This window comes from Lepisma saccharinum, chromosome 2, assembly GCF_977018435.1.
Source record: "Lepisma saccharinum chromosome 2, izLepSacc3.1, whole genome shotgun sequence".
Classification (NCBI taxonomy): domain Eukaryota; kingdom Metazoa; phylum Arthropoda; class Insecta; order Zygentoma; family Lepismatidae; genus Lepisma; species Lepisma saccharinum.
In genome coordinates this window covers 17,744,640-17,770,347 of record NC_139230.1, presented here as the reverse complement: position 1 = coordinate 17,770,347, position 25,708 = coordinate 17,744,640, and the positions used below count along the sequence as shown (strand labels likewise).

The window sequence follows — 25,708 nt, the reverse complement described above, 5'->3', positions numbered from 1 at the left end:
GTATTCAATTCCATACTTCCTAACGGTACTCTGATGTTTATACACTTAAGGATGTACAGTCACGGACACTTCTGGGTTGTAATAATCCCATTGATTTTCAATGTAATCATTGCAACCCAGAAGTGTCCGTGTCTGTACGACCTTAAAGCTGTCATTAACCGATAGACCGCACTACTCGAATGCTATCACGAGCAAAAATTGCTTAAGGGATTTGATTTCTCCGATTTGGTATTTGTCTGAAAAAAAATATTGGCAAGCTCTGATATTCTAACAGGTTCTTTGTCAGCAGCTCAAAAATACTATCTCGGCAAGTTATGCTTTCAATTTACTTGTTAGTCAACATTCATGTGCCTGCGATCGTTAAATATACAGAATGGTTAAGCGATTATGCACGATCAAAAGATAAATATCACCATGACGTGTCCCCAGTTCATTGTATCAAACCGCAAGTAATTAGTCATGTTACGTATTTTCTGTTGAAACGTATTTCATGAAGAATTTCCTTATTCTTTACTGCTTACTCATTCTTAGGTTTTTGTGCTCACTTCGTGGAGGATATTTTAGCTTAACGCATTGCAAGGCCAGTAGTTTCGAATCCCGGTTAAATGGATGGGTGTTTCTGTTTCACCCTTCATGCTCATTGTTACGATTGCTTGAGGTAAAGAAGGCGACGTTAAATAATCAATATGAAGTCAAATAATAGCACCTAACTTCATGGTCTTATTGGTGATGCAAGGAGCTAATGGGGTGACAGCAACTAGCAACGATTTGATTGAATGCCTTTGATTGATTGATTGATTGATTTAATTGCTTTATTTTACTTCAAATTGCCACTTCTGGCTAATTTGCGAAGACTGGGATGAGTGATGATATGATGAAATTGATGAATGGACACTCACAAACATCCATGCTCAGACCGGGATTGGAACCCTGGACCCCTGGCGTCGTAGCTAACCACTCCACCACGGGGACCGGCGAATGATGTTTTTGACATTGATAAACTGAGAACAAGAAGTATCCACTACGACACGGAATCTATTATCACGTTCATTGCACAAGTCTTGATGTCACACTCAAGAATACAAGCAATATAGGTTTGTTGTTAAGCTAAAATGAATGATTTGCCGACCTCCGTGGCGGAATGGTTAGCACAGCGCGCTACTAAGCCAGGGGTCTCGGGTTCGAATCCCGGCCAGGACATGAATGTGTGTGTTTGTCTGTAATGAGAAAAAAAACGAGAATATAGTAACAATTGATATGAGTGAAAGTTGAGAAAACATGTGAATGATTTCCTTTATAAAAATGTGGTTATCACGGTGTGCTACGGCGTAAAGGGTATCGGGTTCGAATCCCGCCTGGACATGGATGTTCTTTGTGGGTGTCCGTTCATCAATTTCATCATCATCCATCTTCATCGTCGCAATTAGCCAAAAGCGATAGAAAAGAGACGCTAAATAACAAACATTATATTTTAATGTTTATACACTACATGGTTTCTCCAACTTTAAACTGTAGGTTCACGCCAGATTAGCTTATCTGAACATAAAGTCGACTTGAAAAAGAAGTTTGACGTGATATTGTGTATTAGTGTAGCAGATGGCAGATGTATCTTGTTTTTCAGTACTTTAGCCTTTTAATTATCTTAAATAAGAGTTAATTAAAGATGTCTTTCGTACATAGAACAGACCCTCGATAGCAATAATCCCAATTAAGAAATAAGGTCAAAATGTATTTACTTCGTTACTAAGATGACTTACATGTGTTTCCCTCCTCGAATGTTGATAACACGCGATATGTGCGTAGTTGTGGTTATGGGATTTTTTAAATGGATAACTCGTAGTTCTCTTTCGCTTAATGGTAGAAAATTGGTCTTTAATTTTAAGTTTGGTGTTGGATGTTCACATAAATAACTGTCCCAAATGTCATTATTTGTGAACATTAATATGACTACTCAGCGACGAAGCAATGCCACTATGGGATACGAGCAAATGCTATTACACAACTTTTCTATGTAGAGCTAAGTAATCTGGAAATATGTTGACAGCCTGCCAGGATTTGGAAAATAACAACTATACTGGAGGTTCTTTACTTTTCAGTCGTGTAATATTACTTTATATACACAGGATGCTTGTTTACTAGCAGCACACAATGGTACACCGTACCGGCACCTCTTTTTCTAGATTAAAATAGAAACTATATTCTTGGCACTACGGCGATGAAGAAAGCAAATATAAATATATACTAAGAATCATGTATATATGAATTATATATATATATATATATATTATATGTATGTATATTATATGTATGTATATATATATATATTATATGTATATTATATGTATGTATATATATATATAATGTATATTATATGTATGTGTATATATATATATATATATATATATATATATTATATGTATATATGAATCATGAATATATATAGAAATGCAGGACCAATGATGATCGCACAGCTTTTCATTATAAACTTGTGGTCGATCTTAGCTATTTCGACTCTCGATGTCGCCGCCAAAGTTTACGGGTTCAAATCCCTGTATGAGCATGGATGTTATTTGTGAGCGTCCATCACTTTATCACATCACTCGTCCCCATCGTCAAGATTAGCCAAAGGTGACAGAAAATAACAAAAATACATTCAACGTTGTTTTGTCTTGTTTTCTAATTGTCTCTCCACCCTCTTTTCTTAGTTTTTTCTTCCCTACAGTTCTCCTTACGACGGTCAACCCCGGATATTGAATATTCATTATGTAGTCATTCGGTCTTGAAGAATGGAGTAAATAAAAGGCAATTGCTGTATACATGCAATCCAAGTGGTAAATTTCCATTCCATTTCTTTCTCTTGTAGGAAGTGAACCATGTGATTAGTTACTATTACTCTTGATCATGGATTGGTGTATAATACTTCAGTAGCACCTCCCTAAATGCACATTTCAAATGAACGTAAAAAATATATGTTTAACAAGTTTACCAATGATTTTTTTTGTTTGTTCATCTTGTCCAACTTTTTCTTTCTTAACGAGTCTTTAATCGCAGCAGGCTCGTGTAAATTCCTCTTGCAGACGGAAAGTCGGCTGTTCCTAAAGATTTGCACTATACTTTGCACATATTACTCACTTTTTGTACAAACACTTAACATTATGACTGAAGATCACAACTGATGTGTATGTAGAGGAGTGTGAGCGAGCGATAAGGAATGTTGATCTTAATTGTCTACAAAGTAAATATCATGAATACGTGGTATAAAGGTGGTGAGAAATGTAAGGGAAATTCCAAGTGCGAAATTCTGTTACATAACTGAAAGAATCATTTAACTCTGGGTACGAGGAAAAGTACGATTCTTAATGTTAACACCCCGGGCAAAGAATGCAGGTGTATACCTGAACAAAGAACAGAACACTAACAAAGGTAATTTATTTTTTGTTAACTCATATTTCGGTTATCCTACGTCAATTTTATCTTGTTTAATGAGCGACATCGAGAAATGAATGACAATGTCCTCAATGATGCAGGATACCTACAATTCGAATCTGGGACCTGTAGCCTTGTAGTGCGTTACATTGACCCCTCCGCCTCGGATACCGGTTAATTCATGTTAAATTTATAAGGAAATGTAAGAAATCGTCTGTATCCTTCATTGTAGGTGCCTTTCAGCAATGATCCAGTTGTAGTTGTGGCATATCAGTTGAGAGAATTAAATTGATCGTCGTTTGATTTTTTTTTTAAAAAAATAGTTTCTCTCCGTTTTAAAATGGCTTATTCTGTAGTGGAAATTTCAATAAATAGATTGGGTGACACGTGGGTTAATTTTCCCACTTTTGCTTTGGAGATGAAGATAATTGTCGAAAATCTAGGTTCCTGTGTTTAATAAAATTACGCGAGAAGTTACTAAATAATAATAATAAAGGGGGACAATTTTTTTAACGTTAGTCTCTTATATTAGGAAGAGAGTACTTTGGGATATGGGTGTACCATTTTATGCCGGTGACTGTACATCTCTGATCCTTCCTTGAGTTCCTGCCTAGTACAGAAAGTGTGATGGTTGTCATCCAGCCAGAGGCTCATCTGTCGCAACCCACTGCAACTTCACAAAATAGCCCGTCTTGATACTATGCAATGGTTGTGAATTTTAAAAGGAAAATGCGAGAGGGTGCAATAAAAATCTCTGGTGGGGCTCCTGAGACACTTCCGGCAATGTCTAATAGGAGTCCGTACTGTAAAAAGAGCGGTTTATCCAAAGAAAGGGAGAAGGGTATATGTTCGTATTTAAGGGCGTGTTAAAGGTAAATTTAGATAAAAAAAATATATCATAAATTAGGACATTGTGAAAAATTTAGGGGGTATTAGGGGTGGGTCGAAAAATTACTACCTGGAGTTCAGACGTTTCCAGCGTGCAAATAGGCCGTGGAGTTGTCTCTCCTAAGATCATACGAAGTCTCACTATCTCTCTCTATTCTTCGCGCGCTCTCTTTCTCTGTGGATTAGTGTAGGATCGAAAATTTTGCCAAGTAGTGCACAAGACGTGTAAGATCGTTTTCAGGATTTTCAATACAATATTTTCAGCGCACGCTATGACGCCAGAGGTCCCGTTGTTCTTCGTAAGTGTCCCTTCATCACTTTCATCATATCTTCATCATCGCGATTAGCCAATGTTGGCAGAAAAGCTACACTAAATATCAAAAGTCAAATATTTTTATCACAAAATGTTTTGGGGTGACAGTGTCGCTGTCCCGGCCATCTCTGGAGCAAGTCCGCGCATAGCGGCAGAGAAGGGGAGGAATCGAGTGGGCAGAGCGAAGCAGTACACGATGCTGGGAAGGCTGGTAACTGCAGTCGCTTTCCTCCTTCCACGTAATCCCATCCCCTCTCACGCGTTCATTGGTGGAGCCGTCTCCCGTTACTACTTACGCAGAGGCAGCCGGGACAGAGTATATACCCTGTGTCTATTGACGGTTCGCCATTGGACATTTATATTCCCCTTAAAGCAAGAAAAATTGCCAAAATAAAATTATAATACTGCAAGGCGTATGTGTCGTTTGTTTGACGTTCTTGAGTAACATTGAATGTGTAATTGAAAATAAAAGACTACTCCCGTGCAGCAGATTTAAGCATGTAGCACTCTGAAACCAGTTTGGGCTTTTAAGTCAGGCGTCCGTATGGTAGTGCTTTTCCATATTTCTTAACCTCGGCTCAAGCTGAAGAAATAAACAAATAGCAAATCACTTGTAAACAAACTCTTTTGGAAAAATTTGAATAATTTTTTTTTTTTTTAATGTTAACAAGGACGTTGGCTTTACTCGTAATAGTATACAGGTAGTTTATCTAGTACTCCAATATCCAGTACTTAAGATAAAATGTAGCGCTACTTAACACTTTCATTGTTTGCTACTTTATTTTAAACATGAGTGTGCGTATCAAACAACAGTATTTTTAAGTTAAGAGGATAGAATGGCATAATTTTCATCTATCGTAGTGTACCTCACATTCATGAGCTACCCTGAGTCATTCATTTAAGACCTGTATAGAACAACATTTATCTAGGTACTTCTCCAGATGAAGCTTAAGCCCAAGCGAGTAGCGATGAGCTAGCTAACGCCACCCAGGTACGATCCCAGTACCGCTGAGGTGGTGCTATACGCTATGCACAAACTTGCGTGCAACTTAGAGATAGTTGTGATTTAGAGACAAGACTGCTATTTCTCGTTTGTTAGAACCTGTCCCGTTTCCCGCGCTAGCGATGGCTCGACACTTTTGGTGCCAATGAGAAGGTAGGAAAATGTCGTCTGCTGGGCAGCGAGGAGCGAATGGGAGCCAGAAATGAGGCTTACGTAGACGCTGTTGCCACGTCGCGGTCTAACTCACGTGTTTTGGTTGTCTTGTTGAAGCTTGTTTTGTAAGCGTGGTGCTGATTAGTGTGAGTTTTAAAGTATCCAGGATGGATTTTATTCTGCTGATATTTGTTTGTGTCCTTTTTGTGTTTAGTGTCATCTTAGCTGGAACATTTAGGAAAGGAATTGTGTATTTGTGCACTTCCGCGTATTTTATTCACAGCCTGGCTTCGGCTTCCCCAGCACGGAGTTCACGCGGTAGGCAGTAGCAACGCCGCATGGTTTCTGCTAGATAAGCCAGCGATCAGCAAGCGCGGGAAGCGGGACAGGTTGTAACAAACGCGGTTTATATGGAGGTCTGGCTCGGTCTCGAACAGGGTTGTGTAATTACGTGTAAAAAAAAGATTTTCTACACGACACGTAAATTACGCATAAAATACGTAAAAAAACTAGAATAAAACATTAAAATTAAAAGAAAACATTTTTTTCAATGATTATTATTGTTATGTATGGGAGTTTTCAGTGGCAGAAAACTAAAAAAGTATTTAAAAAACTTTCCTTCCGAATTTTTATGTGCTCTTGTATTGGAATTTTACTAACTACCATATTCACATTCACATCACATAATTAGCCTATGTAAGTGTACAATACGCATGGAAAATGAATTTGAAGCTGTTACTAAAACCTTGAAATCCAATCCCAATAAATGGTCGGTAATCGTTGTTATGTTATAAGTAGTATACAAGTACTAGTTCAAGACGTATACTGCAACAGGTTTCTCAATTTTAAAAAAAGATGTAAAAGACAGTTCTATTCTTAAAAACTTGTTAGTGAGTGGCTGTACAAACGATCTTCAGAGAATAATGATTTTGTGCTGAAATATGTAAGAAAATTAAAGTTTAAACTGTACCATAATTAAAATAGTTCGTATATTACTAATTTATAAAAGAGATTTAGTTTTTTACATGTGCGTAAAAAAACTGGTTTTGTACGCGAAGTAAATTACGCGTAATTTGGTCTCGACTTACTGTATGCAGCGTGCCACCGCATATAGGTGGAGGACATGAAGGCAAACAACTATTGTTAATCATATTTCTCTTTTTGACGTCTCGGCGAAACTACAGCCAATCGAAAACTGCAGTTTTATCCTGAATGTATGGAACTACGATTGTGTGTTCAGTTAATGATAAAGTTATAAGACACCTCACTGATAGGCTTCCAAGGGTCATATTAATAAAATTAAGCACTACCTCATTTTTCGGTTCTTTTTGGATAACTTGCACCCATAAAACGCTGAGAACCTGTCCGCAGAAAGAGCACGTATTCCCATAGTGAGTACCTGCTCCAGTGGTGAGGATGTGCTCACATTTTAATATACACCTTCTCAGAAATTGAGCAGGTGCTTAAATATACACACACAAGTGCGCTCAAGTGTACGCGTTGGCATTCATGTAGTCAAGTAATAAAATTGTTGATATATCAGCGAGAATTCACTAGGTTGGAAATTATGCGAGGAAAGACTTAATTCGTACGACATGGTTAAGTGGTAGGGAAGGCCCCACAGCCTTAACTCATGAAAAATAAGGCGACATAAATAAATAAATAAATAAAATAGAGCACTACTCCCCGACGTGCTCATGTGCACAGACCGACTCTTATTAATGCAACCCTTTTGTTTATTATTATGCCACATTGCAAAACAATTTAGTTTTACATGAAATTTTGAAAATGTTGCGAACGTGACAAGAGTCTCGGACAGCGTCTTGTTTCGATTTATCATCGGGCTATCCCGTTGTTGGTCTCGTCCCAAGTGGAAAAAATATATTAATGAGCTTTACTTGAGTATTAAAAAATAATAAAACCCTGTACGCAGAGAACTATATTCTCAGTGATGGGGGTAGTGTTTCTTCGGTTTGTTTGAAACCACATTCCTCCACAAGCTTTCTGAAATGATTAAAATAAATCCTCGTTCTTGTAGTCACGGACACTGCTGGATTGTAACAATCCATTTGCTTTGAATGAGAGGAGATTATTACAACCCAGAAGTGTCAGACTGTGCATTGGAACATGTACCTTTATATTTTTTAAGTTCACATTCTGCAAAGAAAACTAATTGGGATTAGGCATACAGTTCTAAGTACACAACTCTAATTTAAAACAAAACAAAATAAAATGGTAATTGAACGCCCTATCAAAATATTCACCACAAACCACGGTGCCTCCACCGGGTATGAAAATGTGTATCCGATGTTCGGTTGTCGAACTGATCGCTCGACCAAAACAGAATGTCATTCTAACTCCTGATTATGAAATAAAGGAAGCTTTTAAAGTATATTTTTTTAGTTGTCCTAGTAAATACGAGAGTCTATCAATAAACTTGTTGATTCCCACATAGGGGTATTTTTACAGTATCTTGAAGTATATATCACATACATACGTGTAACGAGTCGATGTTTGGACGACAGAAGTTGGTCAACGTAACTAAATCTTTGTCGACCTCCGTGGCGGAGTGGTTATCACAGCGCGCTATGACGTCAGGGGTCCCGAGTTCGAATCCCGGCATGCGTGTTCTTTGTGAGTGTCCCTTCATCAATTTTATCTCATCCTCATCGTCGCGATTAGCCAAAAGTGGCTGAAAAGCGACGCTAAATAACAAGAAGATCAATTCGAAACTAAATCTTTAATATAAGACCTAATCTCACCGGAAGTTTGTCAAGGTAAGGAGCTCCAAAATAGTCTTGCACTTTTCTTCCAATAGTATTCCGTGTTACCCTTATGGAAGTCATTGATCTCTTTGAATGTTCCTACCATGCCAGTATAAACTTCACGAGCTTTTGAAGAAAACACAGGTTGCTTTGGCCACGATCATTCTCCACGTCTCTTTATTTTTCACGCATGACCATACAAGTTGTTCTGTATGGCGTTCACTGTCCTCAGTCTCTGTGAAATCAATGGAGAAAGGAACTTAATGGGCAAAGGAACGTACAGTTCTCCCGTCCTCTTTCTTTAAGCAAATGAAGATTTCTGGCGATTATCCAAAAACAGACTATTCGGTTATCTTAGTGGACAGTGAAATTATATTTTCTTTGACAGGTTCCTTCGACATGGACCGTCGTCGCCTTGCCATAAAGCATTCTATGCATATCAAGATTACTAAGAGGATTCTAACTTTAGATTGTAATTTTGTGTGTGGATATATATAGTCATGAATGCCAATGTCCTTTCTTATTTCGTTCGATACCCGGTGGAGGCACATAGTGGTTCGGATCCCATTTTAAACTGTAGGTCCAGTCCCGATTAACCTTACTATGCATAAAGTGGACTTAAAACCCCAAATCAATCAATCAATCAAATCAATCCTCTCTTGTTTCAAGACTAGGCTTTCAAGTGCAGAACCTTCTAGAATTTATAAAGAAATGCCCGTTATTTAGAAACTTAAGTGTTTCTTTTATCATTGAGCATTAATTTGTATAGTCCAGAAACTTATTCTGGAGGATTCATCGTTGTTCATTGTCACATTCATGCATTTTATTTTGTGGAATGTGATATATAAGCATAAAAAGGTAATAAGCTGTAAATATAGTTATTTCACCATTGTGCTACCAGTGCTCTATAATTATTCATATTGTGGCTTTGATTTTTTTTAAAAAAAAGTCAAGAAAACAGACTCCATGTATATTTGAACTTCATTGAACGAATGCATGGTAGTTTTCCTGGTTTGAAGTAATATGATGCAAGTAAGACGAAAGTAAGAAGTGGAAGGAGTCAGAGTTGTCTAGTATTAATACTTTTCCTTTGTTGTGCTTTTATCTTGCTCTATCTGTTGTCATGTTCCTTTTCCCAATTCTTTCAAAGCTTTGCTTCAGACTCGTACATGCTAGCGCTTTTTTCACCTACGTCATGATCAGTACATGCCCTTAATTTCGTAAGAGGGACGATACGAATCCTTATCACGTGTCATATTTTTTCGAAAAGCTGGGCTACTCAGCAGCTACTTAGTCTGCCACTTTCTTTGTATCTAAAAACACTAAAATCAATTTTTGAAAAAAGAGTAGATATACATATGTGAATCCATTCTACTGTGCATTTTTCCATTGTTCTGAAATAATTTTACCTTCTATGCTATTTTTTTATTATTATTATTATTATTTCCGTTCAATACTATGTAAAGGCTATGTTCTGAAGAATGAATATTTATGTATATGATTGGATGTATATATGTTTATTTCTTGTAGTACTTCACTTATTATCTTGTGTGTATAAATGCGCGTGTGTGTGTGTGTGTGTTTATATGTAATCTACACTCTTATATGTTTATTATTTGAATTATGTAAGCTTTCCTGTAATTGGAGATTCTCTCTGTAGGAAGCAAACTAATAATTAAATAAATAAATAAATATAATAGTTCACGGTCTAAACCCCACGTAGAGCATTAATTTATACAACACATTGGGTATTATTAGGAAACTCTTCACGTTTGTTACGGTCTTCTTTATCTAGACTATTTTAAGTACGTTGCAAAATGCAACCAAACCTAACTCGAATTATCTGTCTTAGTATTGCATTGTGAGATGCATCGTCTTCAGTGTGGTATAATTTTTCCAGGAAGAGTGAAAGAACTTCAGAATCTTTCTGATCTGATTTTGTACTTTGTTTGTAGTGTTTTTTTCTGTCTTTGGGTTAATCACGACGATGATGATGATGAATGATAGATGAAGTAGATGAGGGAACACCCCTGCCTTGGCCGGAACTGTAGAGAGCATGAATCTAGCATAGGTGCACTTGTACATAAGAAATTGGTTTTTACTATATCATTTTCTGGCATGTCACTGGTAAATTATATTTAAATTAACTTCGTGTCCAACGGTTTGTGTGGTTCGTATCATATTCTTTATTTCGGTAAAACAATTGCCGTATCTCTTACTTTCACATTATTGTGCGTGCTACCGGAACACACCTACAAATACCTTTCTGGATGCCTCGCATTCAAAATGAGAAGTTATTTCCTTGCTAGACTGTTTATTCATGAATTAGTGTTTATTCATGAATTATCACGTTTTGGGTGGCTTAAGTGCATCGTACCCTACACAATTCCATTCATTTCTAGAGTCACGTTCGTCCTCGCAAGTTATTTACAAGGAAAAGTAGGCAATACGATTAATTTGCCCTTACGAGATGCAAGTATTGCATTGCTAGTAGAAACGCAGACCTGACAGAAGATAAATGAACACTGACAGATAGGAAAATCAACTTCTTGTTTTAAATGTTTCAGTGTAAGAAAGGTTAGTTGGCAATTTTATTCTGCGAGCCTCATTTGGAATTTTATCTCCTTGATGGTCCTTGGGACGGTTACAATTTAGGTTATGACGACATATATATATAATATACCATTGGAGCATTCAATTGTCACGGGTGGGACGCACAGGCTACGTTTTTTTATATTAAAGTAACTATTCTACTGATAGTTAAGCAACATTTTTCTTACAGCTTCGGTGCAATGAATTACGAAACTAAACACTGTCGATTAAGCATAAATATCCTTAGAATACTTTCCCAGATTTATAGCTACAAGTGAACAATTAATTTTGTCACGGGTGGAACAGACAAAACACTGCCTCTTTACTTAATAATAAATTTATTTTAATTTCTTTAAATTGTCAAATGATGAAAAGTAAATTATTTGTGACAAAGAGAGAAGGTAAATTGACCTTTGAATATTCTAGTGGAGTTGAAAGAGAGATTGTTTTTTTGGTGTCATGGGTGGGACAAAATGCAAAAATAAATAAAGTTAAACGAACAATATGCAACATACCTTCAAATTCTAACTTAATTATGTATAATACTTGAATTTTTATCGAAATGACAATTTTAGATTGTTCACTCACAAGATAGAATAAAGTTACAGCATTGCATTTAATTTGAAAAATTGAGGTTCAGGTTCACTTTTACATTAAATTCTCCTCTCTCTCTCTCTCTCTCTCTCTCTCTCTCTCTCTCTCTCTATATATATATATATATATATATATATATATATATATATATATAATAAACAAACCCAGTTGAGGCCAAGCTTGTCAATAGGATTTTCGTTGCGTCATGCGTGGTCAACGCAAGGTGTCCCATCCCCGATCTTTTCTAGCTTTCGAGACCAGGGTCCGCTTCTATTGCTCCCCAATTGCCCCACGACGCTGGGTCAACAGCGAAATTTTGGAGCTCCCAACGAGAATCGAACTCTGAACTTCTCGCATCAAATGAGAGAACGTTAACCATTTCGCTAGGCTACGCGTGTGCTGTCGATATATTTGGTCTAAAAGGACCAATGTCACATTCTGACGAAAGCGAGGCAGTGAACTCTCATGGCCATTTTTTTGTGCAGAAAAGAACCATTTTGGGCAATAGTAGATGATGGAAACTTTTACCCAATCAATTCGGTTTTTATATTAACGAGGATACTATCGCCCATGGAAGGTGAAATGCACACACTTTTCAACAAAATGTGATATTGGCTCTTTTAGATCCAAGCCACAGATATATGCAAGGTGTAGACGTACAATACCTACATACGTACTTTCATAGCGCTTGGAGAGCATTAAGATGAACAGCTTTTCTTGATGATCTTTAGCTTTGTGTGGTCTTGTTTCGGCGTTACGAGCCCTTGACAACTGCAATAGTTATCCTGTATGTATGCAGCTGCGTGCTACATTCACGGTGTTGCTACACAATATTACTTCCTGACGGAAAACGAAAATCTAAGTTCACTGCAGACGCACCGTGTAACCAATCAATACAAGAACCACGGTCTCAACAAAATTAAGAAAGCCCTTTAATGCAACACATGCGTGGATCATACAAGAGGGCACTGCCTTGTTACTTCTTCCTGCTGGCATCTCTATTTTAGTAGCATGATAATTCCCATAGCCAGTAGCGTGCCCAGGATTTTCGAAAGGGGGCGGGTTACGCATACTTTTTTTTAGTAGTTTTCATCTTTCCCTACCTTCGATGTTCTTTTTTACATGAATATTGGGCCAAAGGGTTCGATGAATGGCCCCCACCAACCCTCCCTTGGGCACGGTACTCTCCATAGCATACTATCGCTTCAGGTATGTTTTCGAACAGCAAAAAAATGCAAATTTTTGAGAACTCTTGTCGAAGAGAGGCCTCAACAAGCAAAACGTTACTAGAAAAATTGTTCATTTTGATGTCCTTTACTCGCTGTGTTGGTGTTGTGGGACTGAACCCTCTATTTATTGACTTCCTCTAATAGCATTACGTCAGCATCCATGCAGAATTGTAAGCAAATGCTCAAAAGAAGTTCACAACACTTGGTAAGCATGCGGAGTGAGGAATCAACCTCTCCATACTTGATTTGAAGTAAAGACAATAGGGTGGACTGGAACTTAATCAACCCGTCCCTGTTCTCAATGGAGAACTCTTTATTTCTCTACCTCTGTGCACGTGTGTTGTTAGTTTTAATGCGCTCTTTTGGGCTATGAATAAAGACAATGCTTAGAGTGTGCATGCCACGAACTTTGTATCTGAAGGAATCGTGCATGATGCAGAATAACCTCAGATCGTAGTACTGTTGCCAGATTTGTGCATGGCGATCGCTTGTAGCTTGTGGATGCTGCTGGGGCGATAGAATGATGAATGCTTGTGATTACGTAAGGTGGGAACAATGACTCTTCATAACAGGACATGGAAGAGTCCTTCAGAAATCAGTGTGTGATATCAGCATATGTATTCTGACCTGTAGTTAGAATTTTTGATAAGTAACCCAGAGTGCATGTAAGTATTCGCAAATCTTAATGATAGACATTTTTAGAATTTGCGTTTATTTATTATAAAGATAGTATAAGTTAAGTTTCCTCGTAAGTATATGGCTAGCGCTGTTAGCGGTTCCGAGTTCGATACCCTTAAGAGCTCCCAAATCCCGGTGAAGACAATTGTGAGGCTACTTGGAAAGAAGCCACACGACAGCGGCGATGGGGCTCGATGCGCAGACCTCGCGCCATTCAATGAAAAGCCGCTTGGTAGGCATCGGCCCTCAAAGATCAAGTCACGCAATAGTGGATTAGTATTCTCGGTTACGATAATATTCCAGCTGTAATGCTATGACACTACCTCACCAACAAATTTTAGTTTTAGCAGTAGTTTGTTATTCCAAATCTGTTAATCACAAGGACGAACGATGGAATTATTGTAACAAGCTCAGGTGAGGATTTTCATATGGAGGCCTTAGGCTAACAGCCCTCTTATATAATTTCGGTTATAGCTTTTAGGCCAAGTTATGTCAGATGACAAGTTATATATTCCCACAATTTCAAACATCCCATTTCGTTCAATTACCTCTTCACAGCAATTGCGAACCATTGGCAGAAGGGGATTCGAACCACAGGTCTGTAGATTTTCTCCAATCTAGGATGACCATATTATCTTCACGTATTTCCATCTTCACGATCGAAACTTTGGAAAGTACTCTGTACTTTCATTGCCTATCTTTGCCCTTTCAAGTTTGTTATTCACGTTTGAATCGTGGAGTTGGTTGTTTGCTTGTGCGATGTACGATATTTGGCAACGCTGAACTTCCATCGCGACCCATGAACAGGAAAACCTTCATCTCGCCTGCCGCTGTGCGCATGCGCAACTTTCGCTTTCGCAGAACCACAGAAAGGATTGCGCCCATGAAGTAATGAATGGTGTTTTTCTACGCACGAACGGATCGACAGCGGGGAAGTTTTGATTCCCGGAAAAAATCAGGTATCTAATGCACATGCTGCAACCAGGTGTTGGAATGACATTTGCACTTGAAATTGGTGGTTGGTAAATAAGATAGTATTGCGATCTGCTGTAACTGTACCTACTGACAACGCTGCTCTTGTCTTCCTTATTTTTCCTTCTTCCTTTGTTTCTGCCTTTTTAAGCACATGTACGTTGCGATAAATGGAGACGGAAAAAACGACAACGAGACTGGTGATCGAGACGAGACCTTATATGCTTCCTTATTCACGACACGAGACTGTTCCAGGTTACTATTATACACAGCGCGCTACGACGTCAGAGGTTCCGAATTCGAATCCCGGCATGGCTGTTCTTTGGGAGTGTCCCTTCATGAATTTCATCATATCATCACTCAACCTCATCGTCGCGATTACCCAATAACGGAAGAAAAGCGACGCTCAATAACAATTTAATTCGAACCAGATCAATCAATATTATTAAATGAAAATGTTTCTCGCAGAACGTGATAAATAGCTAGAACTAGAAATTTCCCAGACTGCGTGTCGTGTACAAAGAAAGACACAAGAAAAAGCACGATGACTATAAACGTTACATCTATCCTATTAGTAATATTAGGTGAACTATAGTTCATATGTGTTTCGATTACGATTTTGGCGATACTTATGTATGTATGTATGTATGTGTGTCTGTGTATACCAACTGCATTGCCTTTATTTAATTTTTTTTTCACTTTACATTATTAAAAAGAAGTAACGAAAGATTGTAATTAATGGTTAAGCGGAAGAGATGACATTACAGCTTTAACCGTCGTGATAAAAAAAAATAGCAGTTTACTGGTTGATTTAAGGAAGCATTGTAAATTAAATTAATTTAGCCATTAATGAAATATTACAAACTTATAAATATGTAATGTTTGTCCAGGGCTAGGACAAGTGGAACGATTTGCGAAGATATTTTCCTAGACTGTTTCCCATAGAGTAGGAACTATCATTTCTAAACCAATACATCTGGCTTAGGTAAATATATTGAAACTTGTCCGAATTTGAGGTTATTATTTTTTTTTCTTTTTTAGTTTTGCGCATTAAATTTCTATCTAAATTAATTGCATTATTGGCGAGCAATATCTTCCAGAGCGTAAGACATTTGCGGAGGTAGGGAATGGGTACAATACTGGTTAAGATTTTTAAGTGATTTTTGAAGGTGCTTATTTATTGTTCCCAGTACCAATGAAAGGCTCAAATGACATTAACAGCAGCAATGTAATTCCGTATTTGTCCGACATTAACAGCAGCATTGTAATTCGGTATTTGTCTCACAAAATATTCATCTATGTTTGATTTCCGTAGTCATGATATCGAAACAACAAAAGGGAAACCCATGAGTTTGTCTTCTATTTTGGTCATTTTACGTCACTTTGCTGAACTGAAGAATTGGATAAGGGACAAGCATGGCGATATTGTTCATGTCTACACGGGGTTCGAACCTGGGATATCCGGCTCCGTAGCATGTTACACTCCTCCACTGTTGTCGACTTCAGGTCATATTGGTTTCGTGTTGATTTCATATATTTTTTAGGGATCAGTCTTGATTGCATATTCCAAGTTCTAATCCGATGATCAGCTCCCTGCACAGAGATCCTTTTGTGGTTTGATGGGATGGTACCTACGGTCGCATGATTCTGGCTTTTTACAGGATTTCCACGTGAATTAAAAATGCATTTCCCTGAGTTTTACAGAATCTTCCATTTTTTTAAGAATACTCAATACACAGTGCAATAATATTTTTAATTTATTTTAAATACACTAAATTTCCTCCCGTAGCCATACCACCCTCACCTTTTTTCAATTATTATTATTAGATTTGATTTGTTATTTAGCATCGCTTTTCTGCCACTTTTGGTTAATCACGACAATGAGGACGAGTGATGACATGACAAAATTGACGAAGAGATATTCACAAAGAACACCCATTTTAGTAATACCAAATTCAAAATTCAGAAGTGCAGAATAACAAAAATTCAAGTAAAATATATTCAATAAGACAATACCTGTTGAAAGTATACGATGTGCACGTGTACACTTATGCAAGCCCAGTGTGCTGTGTCATTGAGAGGTTATATAGGGAGAGATAGATACTTGAAGTCAGTTCTCTCATGGACAACCTTGCAATCTACGTGATGTGGGCGAGCAAGGGAGTGTTGACTTGAATTGCAATTATCTCTCTCCTTTAATGCTTTCATGGTTAAACTGACAAACATCCAAAGCTGTAATCATATGGATGTATCCTAGATCCGTAGTTATTATCCTTGTTACGCGGCCATGAAAAATAAAAACAATGTTCACTCACGGACACTTCTCGGTTGTAATGCTCTAATTGAAATTCAGTGGGGTTGTTACAACCAGGAATGTCCGTGACTGTACCTGTGGTGTCCTTTTTTATGTTAATATTCCTGCACTTCCAACGTGTGCCTTCTGCAGGTCTTCGCGGTGCTCCTCCCCCCCCCCTCTTTCACACACGCGCGCAGGGCGTGTCAATAATGAATGAAGTTTTAGTATACGCGCACACCATGCAGTTTTAACAATTGGTTTGGTTCATTTTACTTTGATTTTCTGCCACTTTTGGGTAATAACGTGGGTGATATGATGAAATTGATGAAATGAAGGGACACTCACAAAGAATGCCCAGACCAGGATTCGAACCTGGGGCCCCTGCCTTCGTAGCGCGTTGTGCTAACCATTCCGTCATAGAGGTCGGCATCTGAAGGAGGGCACTTGCTGAAGTGCAAAAACTTCAACATAAAAAGGGACACTGCTGTAAGTTGTGACTAAAGTACACCGGGTTCATATTTGTATCAAATGCATGTATTTTGGTCTGTTACTTCCATGTTACCACTTTTACACAAAGTTTTGCACTACAGTCTCACAATTATCATAAATTATACCTCTCTAATCTCCATATATATTTTCACTTTCCCCCACAAGAGTATTCAGTATGTCATCACCCTTTCTAGCAGTCATTCGCACCTAACCTCCATCTTAATACATACTGGAACTGGACAAATTACTTTTAACTCAGGACCTGAGAACTTGCAACTGACCCTTGAGGCGTCCTCCTTGACATTGGGATTGTGGGAAGTAGATTTCTGCTTAGAGCCTGGGGAAAAGCGTGCATCTGCTTTGATGCTTAATGAGTACGGAAAACAGACACGCACTGGCCTCTGTAACTTGAGAGGTTTCAGAAAGAAAAAAAGGCATTCACTCTACTCTTGCCAACTACTTTTTGCCTAGATGTATGCGATCGTGAAGATACTGTTACCATTAGCATAACGTAATCATGGGGAAGTCGTCGGGAAGGAACACAGCTTTAAGAAGTTATGATCTGTCGTTTTGTATACTGTAAAATGAAGTGCTACGGCATATAATATGTACACGCAATATGGGGGAAAATATTGCAGTATTTTGGTAGCTTTATTAACGGACGTACAATCTTAAGCAAGATTTGTTAAGACACGTTCAAATTGTTGCCGAACTTCAACCTTGTGCCTCGTCCCTACCAAAGTGAACTTCATGAAAAAGTCGAACAAAGTTTGTTTTGATCACATACAAACAAAACCTTTAGGTTAAATTACAAGGTAGTTTCATTGGTTCCCTTTACACCAGAACAGTAGCGTACTTTACGCAAGCGTTTCTTTACTAATTATTCAAAAGTACCTGCAATGCAGGAAGAATTAGATCAATGTTGATACGAAAGTGACATCTATAGAGTTTTTTGCTTACTAATCGCTATGCCTTTTGCCCGTGTTCACTTGGTGTTCGCTACAAGATACTTTCTCGACTTGGCTCACGTGACGTGTTGTGATAGCTCTTCAACTGTTACGGTACTTTCCAGTTCGACTGTATTGCTGAATACTCCAGCACCTTGTCTTAACCTCTTCAGACCCAGTAGTAGAAAAATTGAGTTTTCTTCTGTATTTTGAACATTATTGGGTTAATATTCATTAGTTAATTGACAAAATAAAAAAAATAAAAAATTTGTTTCAAATAGTTTTTGGAAAATGAGTGTGTCATATACGACACACCGGGTTTTAAGGGTTGCGATATTCTAAAGTGAAGAATTCAAAGAACTAAGTATTTTCATGATTTATTTGTACTCAATAATACAAAATAAATTGCAAATAAACTTACAAGGAATTTACAAAAGCATAATTGCATATTATAGGTTGCAAATAAAGTTACAGAACATAATTACATATTATAACTTGCAACTAAACTGACAAAAAGCTTCATTACATGATTTAATTTGTAAATAATCTGACAAAAACATCATTTCATGTTATGGTATGCTTTGAAACAATTTCTGTTTGCCACTAAACAGAGATGTATTTTGCATGCTGTGCAAAACACCCTTGCTCTCACACTTTTGGAGCCTGGGAACCTGCAACGGTGGGTTTTTCCATCCACTATATCAGGCATATGTCTGGCCTCATGCTTCCTTTTTGCCTGGCTAGGAAGGGGTGTGATGCTTTGTCTTCTTTTATTAGTTATTCCTCTTCTTCTTTTTGTTCCTTCTCTTCTTTTTCTTCCTCTTCCTCTTCCTCTTCCTGAAGGTTTGAACCATCTGAGTGCAGAAGCCACTCTGAGATCTCAAGTTTAAACTGAAGATAGTCAAAAATTTCTTTTCGTTTTTTCTTCAATGCCCCACAATCTCTTCTGTACTCAATCCATGCAGCAGCACAGACAAAATCAAGAAAGTGAAGTATTAACCTCACTGTCCACTTTTTGGTCTTTGCACTCTGCCTATATGCTGCAATGATATACGTAGCATCTTCATCATCGCTTGACAGCCCTTCAAACTCGGATATATCTCCATTAAAATTGGCCTCCAAAGCTAACAAAATCTGAACTTTTAACACTGCAACAAATTTAAACAACTATTTGTTAATTGCTTAGGGCATAAGAGCATTAAAAATATTAAACAAACTATTTCTGTAGCAATATTTATCGAAGAAACAGAATTAATTCAAATTTAGAACAACAAACTCGGATATATCTCCATCAAAATCGGCCAAAAAAGGTTCCAAAACTGAACTTTCAACACTGTAACAAATTTTAAAAAACTATATATTAATTGTTTAGGACATAAGAGCATTAAAAATATCAAACAAACTGTTTCTGTAGCAATATTTATCGAAGAAACAGAATTCATTCAAATTTAGAACTAAAGCAACATAGAGAACCACAGTGTCGTTTACGACACCTGTGAAAAGAATACAGCAAAACGTGGACTAATATTACCAATAATTTACCAGTAAAGCATTCAGACCATCAGTCACACATTCAAATTTCCACACCAACAGTACAAAGTTCGCACAAGGTGTAATAATGAAGAAAAACTATTACTTACATGATCCCGCCATAACTACGTCTTTGTCTGAGTGCAGCTGCTGATAATCCAAGTCACCGCTCATCAACAACGACAACTGGCGCGCTGGAATAAATTTTATTAGACACCTATGACATCTAGCGGCCACCAGACGCACTAATAAGAAAAGTATCGCCAATGGCACATCTCGTTCGAAGCAGTCAACCAACGTTAAATTTGTGTGTCGTTTACGACACCCAGGGTCCGAAGAGGTTAAAGGTGTGTGTTAAGAAACTCCTGTTCTTGACAGCACCACCAGTGTTGTGAGTAGTCTCCCGTGTTTTTTTTTATATATATCCATTGTACTTGCCTGCTTTAAATGTTAGTGTGATTGTGTCATTGGACTAGTGTATTTTCATGGAAGTTAACTTGATACAATTTGTCCTCGAATCATTACCGTGATCTAAGCTAAGGGACTGTTATGTAGTTACACACCAGTTTTCACACCTTCAATTCGATATTCTGGAATGTCATGAGGAAATAAGGAGGTATTGAGGTTGTTTTGACGTTATGTGGTGGAAATTTTCGTGCCTTCGAATTTCGAAAAGGAGAAAATATTACTCCTTTTATTTTATTCAACTTCTCCATTGCGGAAGTTTTTTTTTCCTACCTGGGATAATTAGGGCATAACACCACTATTGTAGATATAAAATGTTACTCCTGATCTGTCAGTCCTCAGAATGAAAATTGGTATGCATGTTTGTTTGCTCGAACTTTGCGTATGAATAACTAGTTGAGAAGCGTGAACAAGTAAATAGGTAGTAGTGTTCTCTGAAGTGGTCACGACCCCCAACTGCATTTTCTTCTATCCAAGCAGAAGGTAGATTTCTATTTAAGCGTGTAGAAATATGTTGCATTTTGTATTTTCATTCAATTTCGCGATATTAATTGTATTAAGTTACTAAAAACGTGAACACAGTGCCTTTTTAATTTTTCAAGATGTTTAAATGAAAAAATCGTAATATACATCATTGGATGCCCCAAAATTTTCTTTAATAATTAGATTTAAAAAAAAATATAATGTAAGTATTTTGCCGGGGAACAGTTTGTAAACAGTTTTACGAAGATGTATATTTATCACGTATTTATAAATAGTTATGGTCAAGGGACAAAGCTAGTTAATTAATTCGAATAATTTTTCCCTTCCTAACATCAGATAAAACAATTTTAGATCTTTTCATTATTTTGACCAACGCATGACGTTCAGTTGACTTTTCATCTGTTTCTGTGTAGCTCCTTTTCTATGAATTCATATCTTCGGAAATACATTTTTTGTCTTGAAATGTAATTTTGTAGCTAACAAATTTGCGAAAATTTAACACGACTATCATATTTAACTAATGCATTCTTATGCTGGGAGCGAAAGCGCGCATAAAGGGCGAGAAGCGACGGAGGCGTCATTGAAAAATAAATACGTGTAATCAAGTGGAAGACAGCCCACTGAGGTGGAAGCTCAGCGAAGGGAAGGAAGTGCCACTTTGTCTTATCGCGTCTGCCACTTCGTTTCCTTCCGAACTACTCGCTTGTACGTGGTCAGTCAAGTTGCAGGGGGTGCGGAGTCTAATGGTACACCTGTTATCACCTTGGTTGCATTAGTGTTAGAGTAATTCTTTCGAGTTATACGAGCCAAACTTTCGGTTACCCTTGTGTTGAGAACGTGCTAAAGTTAAGAACTAGACAAACTCACAAAGTCTGTCTTATTTAAATAGTTTTTAGCGAAATAAAATATGATATATATTTTTAACTATTTATCTAGAGAAATTCTAACGTTTCCGATAATTCCCTAGGCGCCAAGAGATGGCAGTACGATCTCTTATCAGTACTTTGTTTTCAAATTCACTTTATGCACCGGACCTACAGTTTAAAGTAGGATCCGAACCACTATATACCCCCACTGGGCACTGTATCAATACTATCTTCCCTGTAACAGTAGTGTAGATTATTTTTTACGGATATTTCTTGCAATTTTTATATTGAAACGTAAGTGAACTACCGAAAACAATTACTTTGAGTGTACTCGCGAAATGACACCAAATTGAAAATCGAAATAGTTATAAATAGCCTGTGCACACACATGCAAAAATACTCCAGAATGCGATTGATGTTGGGTGTTACAAAATGTTACTTTTTCTATGTAAATAAAACTACAGTATGATCACAAAAGTTGGACGCGAAGGAAAGTTTGTCCTCTCAATAGTTTGGAAAATATATTGTATGCCTAATCTCGTCTTCATAGTGCATTATGTTCCGCAATAATTAAAAGATCTTGAAATAGGAATTAACTTCAGTTTTGTGCAGTATATTAGGATAAGGCTTCATCGATACAGTGGTGGCTAACGATATCGAATTGTAATCAAGAGATTCCCGTGTTTGATTCCCAGTAAACTGTGTATCCAGTTTCCGTTAACCTATCATAAGTGTACTTGAAACAAATTTAATTTCTATAGAAATTGAATTTCGTGAACACAGGTTATTTGAAGGAAATTAACTATGAATTGCAAATGGGTCAAATAGTGGACAATGTGGATTGGAATTTTAGGATTATCATCATTACTGGTCTTCCTTAGTACTTTTTAAAATCTTAATTCGTTGCCAAGTGGTCTCATATTAGTCAGTAGAAAATGTAGCTAGTAAACAATGTAGTTTTACTTCGTACTAGGCTATTTTATTTGTAGGAACAGGAAATATATTTTGTGTTGATATTTAGCGCCGCCTTTCTTCAGATCTTTGCTAATCGCGACGATGAAAACGATTAAATTGATTACGGAACGCTCACAACCACCAGGCCAAAACTAGTACGGAATTTTCTGTGACGAGATCTTCTGTATCACCCAACGAGCTCTGCTATCGAGGTTGCTCGAATGTATTATACCTAGTAGGGGTGTGCGGGACGGAATTTGTTTGCTCAGATCAAAGGGAAGGAGGTGAATCCCTACTTACGGGCGGGGAAACGTTCAGGCTTTCTCGATATTGCAAATCTCTAATTTCTATCATGATTTATTTTTATTTGTTTTTATTTTGATTTAGTTTATTTTACTTCGCGTTTTGTGCCTCTTGGCTAATTTGCGAAGATGGGAATGAGTGATGAAATGATGAAATTAATTTCTATCATGAAAATGAAATTTCCGACACTCTCAGTACGGAAACCTTCCAAGAACTAAACACGGTGACTACTCACCGCGAATTCCGGGAATTATTGGTTCCGGGAATTGTGCGTGATTTCTACGTGAATTTTTCTCCGTAGACGTGAAAAAAAAATGCAACTTTTATTAATCCAAATCCCATGGAATTTATACATATTTATTATTACCCTGAGGCAATTTTTTCGCAGTTTAGATTTTATTTTCATCGAGGAGGGAAAATAAAAGAAAGCTGCGTGGAAAAAAAAACAGAATTTCTTCAATCAGTTTTCTTTGTTAGTGTTCTTTGCAGAACAATCTATCTGACAAGACAGAAGATTATTGCAAGATATCTTGAAGTTTATTAGGTAAATCTGAATTTGAAATTCGTATACGATTAACAATTTTTCGTAGATTAATATATTCCGGAACATTTGAGACTTGTTTGTAGATGTATTTCGAGTCTTGAGTATGTGAAATGGCAAATGTACATATACTCCGCAATTTAAATTAAACATTATGTACACACATCGTTTAATTGAATTATATATTTTTTTGTGATAACTTGGAATCGCACAGACCCTTTATGTTGTTAACACATTTGCATGTGTGTGTGTGGGGGGGGGGGGGAAGACAGTAATACGTAAGGTTGAAAACATCGGCTTGTACCCTTGAATTTTTGGAAAGTTCTCCTTGAAAACTGGGCATTATACTTGAATTTTATCAAGGTCCACCCTGTACTAAGGCAAAACACTTTTATAACGCACAACTATCCGAAATTCCTCAACTGTTCGGGATCCAGAAAATCGGTTAATTAAGTTAGGAACAGGACGGGAAATTGTTTTCCCAATCCGGGAATGGACATTTCGTGATCCCTCCGCTGTAGCTGTGTACAGAAAACGTGGCCGTTTACCCACTGTACCCCCCTCGAGAATACGTCGAATTTTCTTTTAATCGACAGATTTCAATGTTTTACGTTATGTAAAAGTGGTTCCAACTTTAGGAGAGTACAAATAACAGATATATTTGATGTTTAAGAATGGCCCACGCAAGTTAAAACTTGCAATTTCAGAGTATTTTCACCGCTTTTTGTTAGTAAAAACTGTTTGTATGCACACTAAAATAGCGAAAGAACACGTCGAAAATAACTATCAGTACCAATCCTTACCTAACTACGTAAAATTATAGCTGCTGTTGCGCAAAGCCTTCGGGCTGTTCTGCTACACGGTAAAGTAACATGCTAAAATAACAGACATACTTTACTTCACAAGAACACATTTCCGATAGCTAAAATCAACTGAAAACATTCATGAACAAAAAGATCTTCATAAACCATGCAAGATATTTCACATTCTCCAGGGGGTACAGAGGGTCAAGGGTACCCCGAAAACCAGGTACAAAACATTGCGTCGAGACAGGCTTTAAAAGCCTTTACTCGACAGAAGGGTTGTTTGGGTTTTCTCTGAAACTGGAAGTGGCAATGTTGTATTTCTAGTCTTCATGTTTACAAGTCATACGTTAGATAGCATAGGAATTACACAAATCTGCAAGAAACAAACAAACAATGGTCGGTGTGTATTTCTTTAAAATTCGATGTTCACAACAAGAATAATATTTGTAAAATGCATAAGCGATTTTTAATTCTTTGCCTTTCTCGTGTATTACTCAGTCCAGCCACCATATTAGGAAATTGCCTGTTCAATATGTCCTGTATTATTTTGCCGGCCGTTATACCAAATATCACTAAGTTTTCGCACTCATAGCAATTTGACAAGGAAGGGAAGTGGGACGTTGGAGAGAGAACTGTTTATTCCCAGCGCCTCTAGCAGATTTAATCTCCAAGCGAAACAGCGGCCGTGCCGAGTGCCACACTAACTTCCAGGCGCTGTAGTATTGGCGCATAAAATGCAAGTGACTGTGCTTTTGCCGGTGTTAGATTTATTTTATTAGCGAACCAGAGCCAATTACCAATCACCGTTGTTCTGTTTATAAACACAGTATATTGAGTAAGTTAGCTAAAGTATAGTCATTTGAAACCTAAGCGCAAAACTGTCATGGTTTAAAATTAGACCAACCAGTCTATTTTACCTGCAGTTCTATTATGGAAGTACATTGACCTCAAAATACACCTCTTTACGTGCTTCTTAATTTTGAAATTAAGTTTCTTTAATATTAAATTTTAAACTTATGGTTACTGAAATTAACTCTTATTAATAGGAAGCTGGACGTGTGAATTTTCTCTGAACTGATATGGATGCTTGGTGGAGTATCCTTTAAAGCATAGAATATGGAATTCAGTAATAGTAATTGCAGATATAGAATAGTTCTAATAGTTTCCCGAGCAGGAATAAACATTCTCAATGTCAGGTAAGATCAGACTTTTGGGGCAATTATGTCAAGACTATGTTGTAAGGTTTGCAAGAAGATTAACATCAAGTATTGCATGAAGATTAAGAACTGTTTGTTAAGGATAGTGTAATCCCTATGTCCTGTTTTGAGCAGTACATGTTGAATCAATATGCTTATTGAATTCCTTCTCTAATGAAAATCTTCTCGTATGTAACTGAATTGGTTCACTTTAAGGGG

At 37.3% G+C, this 25,708-nt stretch overlaps 1 protein-coding gene across 5 annotated transcripts in view; it reads left to right on the top strand.

Annotated features, from left to right (window-relative positions):
* The window catches only part of LOC145983936 (excitatory amino acid transporter 3-like), a 209,216-nt gene that overhangs the window by 94,333 nt on the left and 89,175 nt on the right, over positions 1–25,708 (top strand). Inside the window, exon 1 of one of the 5 annotated variants that reach the window (XM_083117111.1) lies at positions 14,577–14,600. The exons of 3 other annotated variants lie outside the window; for them this stretch is intronic. The gene's annotated coding sequence lies outside the window, so the exon portion shown is untranslated. Of the gene's footprint in view, positions 1–14,576; positions 14,601–20,228; positions 20,267–25,708 lie in introns of those variants that run through there. One more of the 5 variants, XM_083117109.1, reaches the window with a different exon arrangement.